Source organism: Dermacentor albipictus, unplaced genomic scaffold, assembly GCF_038994185.2.
Source record: "Dermacentor albipictus isolate Rhodes 1998 colony unplaced genomic scaffold, USDA_Dalb.pri_finalv2 scaffold_75, whole genome shotgun sequence".
Taxonomy (NCBI): domain Eukaryota; kingdom Metazoa; phylum Arthropoda; class Arachnida; order Ixodida; family Ixodidae; genus Dermacentor; species Dermacentor albipictus.
Window position 1 is genome coordinate 157,501 of NW_027225629.1, and position 10,000 is coordinate 167,500.

The 10,000-nt window shown below is 57.2% G+C and overlaps 2 non-coding genes across 2 annotated transcripts; one reads left to right on the forward strand and one right to left on the reverse strand.

Moving 5' to 3' along the window:
- Positions 1-629: 629 nt before the first annotated feature.
- Positions 630-2,444, reverse strand: LOC139053193 (small subunit ribosomal RNA). The gene has a single exon (XR_011510290.1). It is a non-coding gene; the product is annotated as a small subunit ribosomal RNA (ribosomal RNA).
- A 5,838-nt stretch (positions 2,445-8,282) lies between these two features.
- On the forward strand, positions 8,283-8,474 carry LOC139053175 (U2 spliceosomal RNA). The gene has a single exon (XR_011510272.1). It is a non-coding gene; the product is annotated as a U2 spliceosomal RNA (small nuclear RNA).
- The last annotated feature ends 1,526 nt before the right edge of the window (positions 8,475-10,000 follow it).

The window sequence follows — 10,000 nt, forward strand, 5'->3', positions numbered from 1 at the left end:
AGTGCTTTAGGCCACGGTTCCTTCCGTACTTGGCAGCCGCACCCTCAATACCGCCGGTTCCATGACCGACCGAGCGCCGCACCGTTCCTTTAGTACTTGGGCAGCAACAAAGTCGGGTCGTTACTCCACACTCGCCGCAGGAAGCGACCGGCAGCCGCCAGCCTTTTCAGACTCGGCAGCGTTTGCCGCGGAGGACGGGAGAGCGCTCGCACCACGGTTCCGTGTGTACTAAGCGGCAGCGGCATTAGCTCTCGACCGTCAGTTCCTTGACCGACCGCACGCTTCGCCGTTCCCCTCGTACTGGGCAAGAGCAGCAGGTCGGGTCGTCTTACTCCCATTCCGCGCAAGAGTGCCGAGGCGGACTTCAGAAAGCCCACCCAACAGTGTGCGTTACGCCGTTTCTACCCGCGGGCGCGGCCAAGCCAACCGTCCAAGGTTGCAGCCGGCGTCCACTGGGCGCAACAAATTTGGCACGGGGCGCCCTTCGAAATTCGGGCAATCCCCGGCATGTTCGGGTATAGCCGTCCCCGCGTCCAAGCGGGGCCAGCGGCGGAAAGCGTCGGGCGCAGCGAGCTGCTTCACCCACACGGGGTAGAAACAATGGCGCTCGTCACCCTCGAACAATCCGGTAATGATCCTTCCGCAGGTTCACCTACGGAAACCTTGTTACGACTTTTACTTCCTCTAAATGATCAAGTTTGGTCATCTTTCCAACAGACCGGCGCAACCGAAAGGCCGCGCCGGACATCGGTCCGAAGACCTCACTAAATCATTCAATCGGTAGTAGCGACGGGCGGTGTGTACAAAGGGCAGGGACGTAATCAACGCGAGCTTATGACTCGCGCTTACTGGGAATTCCTCGTTCAAGGGGAACAATTGCAAGCCCCTATCCCAATCACGAAAGAAGTTCCACGGGTTACCCAGTCTTTTCAGACAGGGATAAAGACACGCTGCTTCCTTCAGTGTAGCGCGCGTGCGGCCCCGGACATCTAAGGGCATCACAGACCTGTTATTGCTCTGTTTCGTGCGGCTAGGAGCCGCTTGTCCCTCTAAGAAGGTTGTAAGGTGCTGGGAACCCCGCACCTATTTAATAGGCTAGAGTCTCGTTCGTTATCGGAATTAACCAGACAAATCGCTCCACCAACTAAGAACGGCCATGCACCACCATCCACCGAATCAAGAAAGAGCTCTCAATCTGTCAATCCTCCCAGTGTCCGGGCCGGGTAAGTTTTCCCGTGTTGAGTCAAATTAAGCCGCAGGCTCCACTCCTGGTGGTGCCCTTCCGTCAATTCCTTTAAGTTTCAGCTTTGCAACCATACTTCCCCCGGAACCCAAACACTTTGGTTTCCCGGAAGCTGCCCGCCGAGTCATTTGAGTAACTCAGGCGGATCGCTGGTTGGCATCGTTTATGGTCAGAACTAGGGCGGTATCTGATCGCCTTCGAACCTCTGACTTTCGTTCTTGATCAAAGAAAACATTCTTGGCAAATGCTTTCGCAGTAGTTCGTCTTGCGACGGTCCAAGAATTTCACCTCTAGCGCCGCAATACGAATGCCCCCGTCTGTCCCTCTTAATCATTACCTCGTATTCCAAAAACCAACAGAACAGAAACGAGGTCTTGTTCTATTATTCCATGCAAGTTTATTCAGGCGACTCGCCTGCGTTGAGCACTCTAATTTTTTCAAAGTAAAAGCACCGGCCTTCTCGAGGCACACAATGAAGTGCACCAAGAAAGGACCGGCATGATGTTCAGTCCGAGCCGTCGCATCGGGTAGATGCACTACTCGTCTGGAACTGAGATCCAACTACGAGCTTTTTAACCGCAGCAGCTTTAGTATACGCTATTGGAGCTGGAATTACCGCGGCTGCTGGCACCAGACTTGCCCTCCAATTGATCCTCGTTAAAGGATTTAGAGTGTACTCATTTCAATTACGGGGCCTCAAAAGAGTCCCGTATTGTTATTTTTCGTCACTACCTCCCCGTGCCGGGAGTGGGTAATTTGCGCGCCTGCTGCCTTCCTTGGATGTGGTAGCCGTTTCTCAGGCTCCCTCTCCGGAATCGAACCCTGATTCTCCGTTACCCGTAACAACCATGGTAAGCAAGTAACCTACCATCGAAAGTTGATAAGGCAGACACTTGAAAGAAACGTCGCCGGCTCGTGGCCATGCGATCAGCACAAAGTTATCCAGAGTCACCACACAATACGGGCCGAAACCCGATCGATCTTGGTCTAATAAAAGCACCCGTCGCCCAAAGGGCTTCAGGCTCACTGCATGTATTAGCTCTAGAATTGCCACAGTTATCCAAGTAGGAAGAAACGATCTAAGGAACCATAACTGATTTAATGAGCCATTCGCGGTTTCGCCTTATTTCGGCATGTACTTAGACATGCATGGCTTAATCTTTGAGACAAGCATATGATTACTGGCAGGATCAACCAGGTAATCGTTCAACTGCGCGTCCCGCCTGTCAAGCAGGCCGGACGCCGTTTTTGCGATGCCGAGGCCACCTTCAGGCGCCCCAGCACGCTTCGTTCTTGCAAAGAGTAGCACTTTGCACAGTCCGAGACGACGGCGTTCGAGCTCGCTACGGCGCCCTCCCCGAAGGGCCGGGTATCGCCACGCGGCAAGAAGCACGCAACATTCTCGATAGACTGGTTGTGTCGACTCGATCACGGCTTGCGGTTTCTCTTGAGCCCGCAGCACAGGTGGACCGACCGACACTTGCAACGTAGCCGAGACGGCAAAGCCGCCAGGCGACGGGTCACGCCCGCGCCTTCGGCGCTTTCGCATTTGACTCGTCCGAGGACGATGCGGAACACAACTCGATATCGTGGAGAAAGCGTCGTCCGACAACCAGCCCCTAACGCATCAAGCGGATGAGGCTGCAGACGTCAGCTGTGGGATCCACGGGAGCGATACCGGGGACACGCTTGACGGGCACGAAGCCCGCCGCATATCAAACACCCAGGTCGCTTTTGGGGGCGACTGCTCTCTGGGACCCCCATATAATAGCAGCGATAAGTTCCCAAATCTCCATGGGGCCGTACTCGTGCCACTTTCGACGAGCGTTTGGCGAAAATCGTGCCGCCTCGCAGCGCCGCGAGCGAGATGGAAAGCTTACGTCGGCAGCGCAATGCCGAAGTCGTGAAAGCGCAGCGCGTCGACCGAATGCGCGAACGGCAATCTCTCGCCTATGGACAGCGCGGTTTCCAGAACAATCGCCTTTCTGTGCCCCTACGGGGCCGCACGCTAGCGCGGCCCTTTCGCCGTTTCCGAGCACGAGTGCGACCGGCGCGGGCGGCGTGCTCGACACCCCGGCTGACGCCGTTTCGGACTTTGTCTCTTCGCGCGCTCGCGCCAACGCCGCGGCAAAACGACGACCTCTGCGCGGTTCTTTCCCGGTTCCCGGCGTGCTATAGTGCAGCCAGCCGGACGGTGGCGACGACTCAGTCGCGGCCGTGCGGTGGCTTGTACGCCAAAGTTGCGTGACGGGCGTCGAGCTCCCGCCGCGGCCCGGCTCAGGTGGTTTCGGACTTCTGTCTCTTCCGAGCGCTCGCGTCGTCGTGGGCACGATTCTCGAGTGCGGAGCGGTGCGCGGACACCACCACGAACACGCGCAAGCCGAAAACGGCACTACGGTACAACGTCGGCCAGGGCGGTACGGCCCCCTTATATGAGCAGCGATAAGTGACCAGATCTCCACGGGGCCGTACTCGTGCGACAAGGCGGCGTACTGCGCCGAGCCGAGCGCCAATATTTGGCCTTGGCACGGCCGATTTGAGCTCTCGCGATCGCCGCGGTACCGCCGCTCACCGATTCAAGGCACGCTAGCGCGGCCCCTTCGCCATTTTTCGAGTAAGAGTGCGAAAAGCGCGCGCGGCGTGCTCGTCGCCCCGGCTGACGTAGTCTCGGACAGTCTCGCTCACGCCGCCCCGGCTGACGTCGTCTCGGACTTAGTCGCGCTCACACCGCCCCGGCTCACGTGGTTTCGGACTTCCGTCTCTTCCGAGCGCTCGCGTCGTCGTGGGCACGATTCTCGAGTGCGGAGCGGTGCGCGGACACCACCACGAACACGCGCAAGCCGAAAATGGCACTACGGTACAACGTCGGCCAGGGCGGTACGGCCCCCTTATATGAGCAGCGATAAGTGACCAGATCTCCACGGGGCCGTACTCGTGCGACAAGGCGGCGTACTGCGCCGAGCCGAGCGCCAATATTTGGCCTTGGCACGGCCGATTTGAGCTCTCGCGATCGCCGCGGTACCGCCGCTCACCGATTCAAGGCACGCTAGCGCGGCCCCTTCGCCATTTTTCGAGTAAGAGTGCGAAAAGCGCGCGCGGCGTGCTCGTCGCCCCGGCTGACGTAGTCTCGGACTTAGTCTCGCTCACGCCGCCCCGGCTGACGTCGTCTCGGACTTAGTCGCGCTCACACCGCCCCGGCTCACGTGGTTTCGGACTTTCGTCTCTTCCGAGCGCTCGCGTCGTCGTGGGCACGATTCTCGAGTGCGGAGCGGTGCGCGGACACCACCACGAACACGCGCAAGCCGAAAACGGCACTACGGTACAACGTCGGCCAGGGCGGTACGGCCCCTTATAAGAGCAGCGATAAGTGACCAGACCTCCACGGGGCCGTACTCGTGCGACAAGGCGGCGTACTGCGCCGAGCCGAGCGCCAATATTTGGCTTTGGCACGGCCGATTTGAGCTCTCGCGATCGCCGCGGTACCGCCGCTCACCGATTCAAGGCACGCTAGCGCGGCCCCTTCGCCATTTTTCGAGTAAGAGTGGGAAAAGCGCGCGCGGCGTGCTCGACGCCCCGGCTGACGTCGTCTCGGACTTGGTCGACGCCCCGGCTGACGTAGTCTCGGACTTAGTCTCGCTCACGCCGCCCCGGCTGACGTCGTCTCGGACTTAGTCGCGCTCACACCGCCCCGGCTCACGTGGTTTCGGACTTTCGTCTCTTCCGAGCGCTCGCGTCGTCGTGGGCACGATTCTCGAGTGCGGAGCGGTGCGCGGACACCACCACGAACACGCGCAAGCCGAAAACGGCACTACGGTACAACGTCGGCCAGGGCGGTACGGCCCCTTATAAGAGCAGCGATAAGTGACCAGACCTCCACGGGGCCGTACTCGTGCGACAAGGCGGCGTACTGCGCCGAGCCGAGCGCCAATATTTGGCTTTGGCACGGCCGATTTGAGCTCTCGCGATCGCCGCGGTACCGCCGCTCACCGATTCAAGGCACGCTAGCGCGGCCCCTTCGCCATTTTTCGAGTAAGAGTGGGAAAAGCGCGCGCGGCGTGCTCGACGCCCCGGCTGACGTCGTCTCGGACTTGGTCGACGCCCCGGCTGACGTAGTCTCGGACTTAGTCTCGCTCACGCCGCCCCGGCTGACGTCGTCTCGGACTTAGTCGCGCTCACACCGCCCCGGCTCACGTGGTTTCGGACTTTCGTCTCTTCCGAGCGCTCGCGTCGTCGTGGGCACGATTCTCGAGTGCGGAGCGGTGCGCGGACACCACCACGAACACGCGCAAGCCGAAAACGGCACTACGGTACAACGTCGGCCAGGGCGGTACGGCCCCTTATAAGAGCAGCGATAAGTGACCAGACCTCCACGGGGCCGTACTCGTGCGACAAGGCGGCGTACTGCGCCGAGCCGAGCGCCAATATTTGGCTTTGGCACGGCCGATTTGAGCTCTCGCGATCGCCGCGGTACCGCCGCTCACCGATTCAAGGCACGCTAGCGCGGCCCCTTCGCCATTTTTCGAGTAAGAGTGGGAAAAGCGCGCGCGGCGTGCTCGACGCCCCGGCTGACGTCGTCTCGGACTTGGTCGACGCCCCGGCTGACGTAGTCTCGGACTTAGTCTCGCTCACGCCGCCCCGGCTGACGTCGTCTCGGACTTAGTCGCGCTCACACCGCCCCGGCTCACGTGGTTTCGGACTTGCGTCTCTTCCGAGCGCTCGCGTCGTCGTGGGCACGATTCTCGAGTGCGGAGCGGTGCGCGGACACCACCACGAACACGCGCAAGCCGAAAACGGCACTACGGTACAACGTCGGCCAGGGCGGTACGGCCCCTTATAAGAGCAGCGATAAGTGACCAGACCTCCACGGGGCCGTACTCGTGCGACAAGGCGGCGTACTGCGCCGAGCCGAGCGCCAATATTTGGCCTTGGCACGGCCGATTTGAGCTCTCGCGATCGCCGCGGTACCGCCGCTCACCGATTCAAGGCACGCTAGCGCGGCCCCTTCGCCATTTTTCGAGTAAGAGTGGGAAAAGCGACCGCGGCGTGCTCGACGCCCCGGCTGACGTCGTCTCGGACTTAGTCGACGCCCCGGCTGACGTAGTCTCGGACTTGGTCTCGCTCACGCCGCCCCGGCTGACGTAGTCTCGGACTTGGTCTCGCTCACGCCGCCCCGGCTGACGTCGTCTCGGACTTAGTCGCGCTCACACCGCCCCGGCTCACGTGGCTTCGGACTTGGTCTCTTCGAGCGCTCGCAGCCAGGTCGGGGCCGACGCCGACGTCTGCGTGGGGCTTCAACGATTCCCGGCGCGACGCAATGCAACTGCGCGCAGGATGCCAGCGACTCCGCCGTGGCCGTGCGGCGGTGTACACGCAGAAGTTTCGTGAAGGGGTATCGAGCTCCCGCCGCCCCGGCGGACGTGGTTTCGGACTTTAGCGCTCGCAGCGATCTCGCGGCGATCGCTGACGTCTGCGCGGTTTCAGGTGTGCTACGATGCAGCAGTCTGCCGCACGACAATTTACGGAAGCGAGTGCATTCCGCCCCGGCGGACGCGGCAGCGGACTTTGTGCCTGCGGGAGTGCTCTTGTTGCTGTAAAATTTGAACGGGTGCAGCTGCGCGAAGCAAGTGTACACATTTTCTCTCTCTCTCTCTCTCTCTCTGCCTCTGAGGCGACTGTAATTTTAATTTAAATGCAATTGGAGGCGGGAGCAACCTGATGAGAGTAGGCGGACTTCGGCACACCTTGTAGTTTAGAAATTGTTTTCAAGCTTTGAGGACATACACAATCGCGCCATCTGCTTTCCCCGTCTCTTTGGCACTTCATAGTGTGTGCAGCATGCTCTGCATTCCAAAGAAACGCGCCTGTTTCTCCCCCTCTCTCACGTTCTTCTTGTCTTTCTTGCTGCTCTTGTGAGAAGTTGCTATGCTCTTTACTCGCTGTAAAATAGAATGCTTGCGCGAGCCAACAACTTGCGTGTCTTTCTTTTTTTTTGTTGTTGTTGTTTTTTTCTCTCTTCCCAAGACGTTTCTGCCATTATTCACTAGCTCTCGTTCTTAGTATGCAACGGAGCGTTAGCTCGCGCCATCTACCTTTCTTTCTGTATGGCGAAGGCCGTAGGTTTTCCTAGTTCCGCACACAGATGGCGCGGATGCGTTTTCGCGCCAGTTTCGAACGACCTCGCTGTACACATGTTTCTCATTTAAAAGTTTCAAAGGGGCTTGCGAAAGGGCGTGGTCCTTTTTTCTTGCGCAAGGCTGAGCTTTCCAGCTGTGCTTAAGCTATGCTAGCATGTGTGCGTATGTGTGTGTGTGTGTGTGTGTGTGTGTGCGTGCGCGCGCGCGCGTGCGTGCGCGTGCATATGTGTGCGTGTGTGTGTATACACGCACACGGTAAAGATGATGGGGTAGCGCTATTTCTTTCTTTCTTTCTTTCTTTTTTAACAACACCTGTGCTCCACATGGCGATCTTCCTGCCCTCTATGTTTCCGGTTGGAAGGAGTGCGCAGCCTTTTCTATATTTATTTATTTTTTTTTTTTCATTCTCTTTCATTCGTACATGAGGCGCGCTACCTAATTCTAGCGGTCGAATCGACACGTTGCAATCCGTCCCGGCCTGTGCCGTATGAAAACTTTCAGTGGGCCTTGCGGTAAATAAAAGGAAATGAGGGAAATGCGCGTAGTGTATTACACTTGCGCACGGGCTTGAAACGAAGGCCTCAAAGAAAGCCGCCTTGAGCGGTCGCATTCAGACGGAAGTAAGCATTCCCCTTGCGCGTGTTTTCCGCTCGCCTGTTCCGTTTTCTACGAGGTTGCCTTCGTTGGTTTTGCCTTGCGAACAAGCTTGCGCTCGGGTCTCGTTTCTACGCGACGGCGTTTCGTTAACAGTGAAAGACTGAGGCGTCGCGAGTTGATTCGCGAGATAGAGAGCATAGAGTCTCTAGACGGGCTGGGTTTTATAAGATTGCCCACGCTGTTGCTGAGGTTACCAATGTCGCCAGGGCACCCACAAGGCAGTGGTACAATGGAGTGAAGTGAAAGACATCGCTTCTCGGCCTTTTGGCTAAGATCAAAGTGTAGTATCTGTTCTTATCAGCTTAATATCTGATACGGGTTCTATATGGACCCACGATATTAAACCTATTTTTGGAAGTTGGCGGAGTGCTTGAAGCCTGCTTCACCTCCGCCGCAGGTCGGCCCGGTATTGCACTACCTCCGGGATCGGCCCCCGCTCACTTAGGTGAGACTTCATTCAATCAAAATGAAGAACACAAGCTCGAAGCGAGCACTCACGTGACACGCACCATTCCCATACTATACGCAACGATGCCGGTGTTTCTGAACGATTGTCTGCTGTAATGAGCCACTTGGGGGGGGGGGGGGGGGGGAAGGGTGATTAGCCGTGGGTTTTGCAATCAATGTAAGTCCCACTCAAAGCCAACACTGCATTTTGGAGTTCACTATCGCTTTGATCCGTAAACGACAGCAAGCTCGCCCTGCGAAAATCCGCTGCCCTAGTGGAAGAAAGGTTCCCTATGAAACAAAAATGGAGTGCCCGATTTCCGGCAACATTTTCGCTGCAGTGGGACCGAGCGCCTCGAAAACAAACTTGTCGTATGGCCAAGTGTGGCGAAATATATTCAAGGGTTCAGAGGTGCCTCAGCTTTCCAACCTGTATGTTATGAATACCTGTTGCTACCTTTTCGTCATCATCATCCTGCTGGCTACGACCACTGCAGGGCAAAGACCTCTCCCATTATTCTCCAAGCACCCCGGTCACGTGTAAGCCCGGTCACGGTCGCCGTCTAGTGCCTGCGCCCTTCCTAATCTAATCTGCCCTCCTAAATTTCCGCCACCCCGTGCTACGCTTCCCTTCTCTTGGAATTCAGTCGGTAACCCTTAATTGATGATCTTCCCCCCACATTGCATGCCCTGCGCACGCCCATTTCTTTTTCTTGGTTTAAACTAAGGTGTCATTAGCTCGCGTTTGTTCGCTCACCCCCCGAATCTGCTCTATTCTTATCCCCCGTAGCGCTACACCCATCATTCTTCTTTCCAAAGCTCGTCGCGTCGCCCTCAGTTACCCTTCGGTAATCCTTAAGGTCCTTCGTTGCGGCACTCGCGGCATCTTTCTCATTTAAATAAGGCTATTTCGTTCAGTTTTGGGGGAAAACTCAATGAGCTAGGCGCGATTGTGTCCCCGGCGCCGCTCTCAACAAGATGGCGGCGCCCAGGCTTTTTGCCTGGTGGTTCGGCTTGACGCAGAACACGCCTGCAGGGCAGTGAAGCCGCATTGAAGGGGCAACGAGCGGCGCAGTGAAGCGCATGCTCGGGCGAAAAACGCGAACATCAGCCAAAAATACAACCAAATGGCCAAATACGAATTTCCGTTATGGGAAATTGGAGTTCAGTTGGCGCGTTGCGCTCGCCTAAGGTAAAGAACATAAATGCGAGTGCCACATCAGCCAAGTCAATGCTGAGGATCGCGTATCATTTCTTATTTATTTTTCCCCTTGCCTCCTGGCCTGCGTGGCCCTAGCGCGCATGCCCACGAAAGTAATGCAATAAGGAAAACGCGAAATCATGCGGTGACGGCTGTATCATATCCATTGTGCGTGCTTTGTTCTTTTTGGACTACAGTGGTGTGCGTTATGAGAAAGTTTCAGTGACCAGCGAACCTATATTTAGAACCACATTTACGGTTACTGCTAACAAGCTGCGGGTAGGTGTTTTTTTTTTCTTTCTTTCTTTTTTTCGCTAC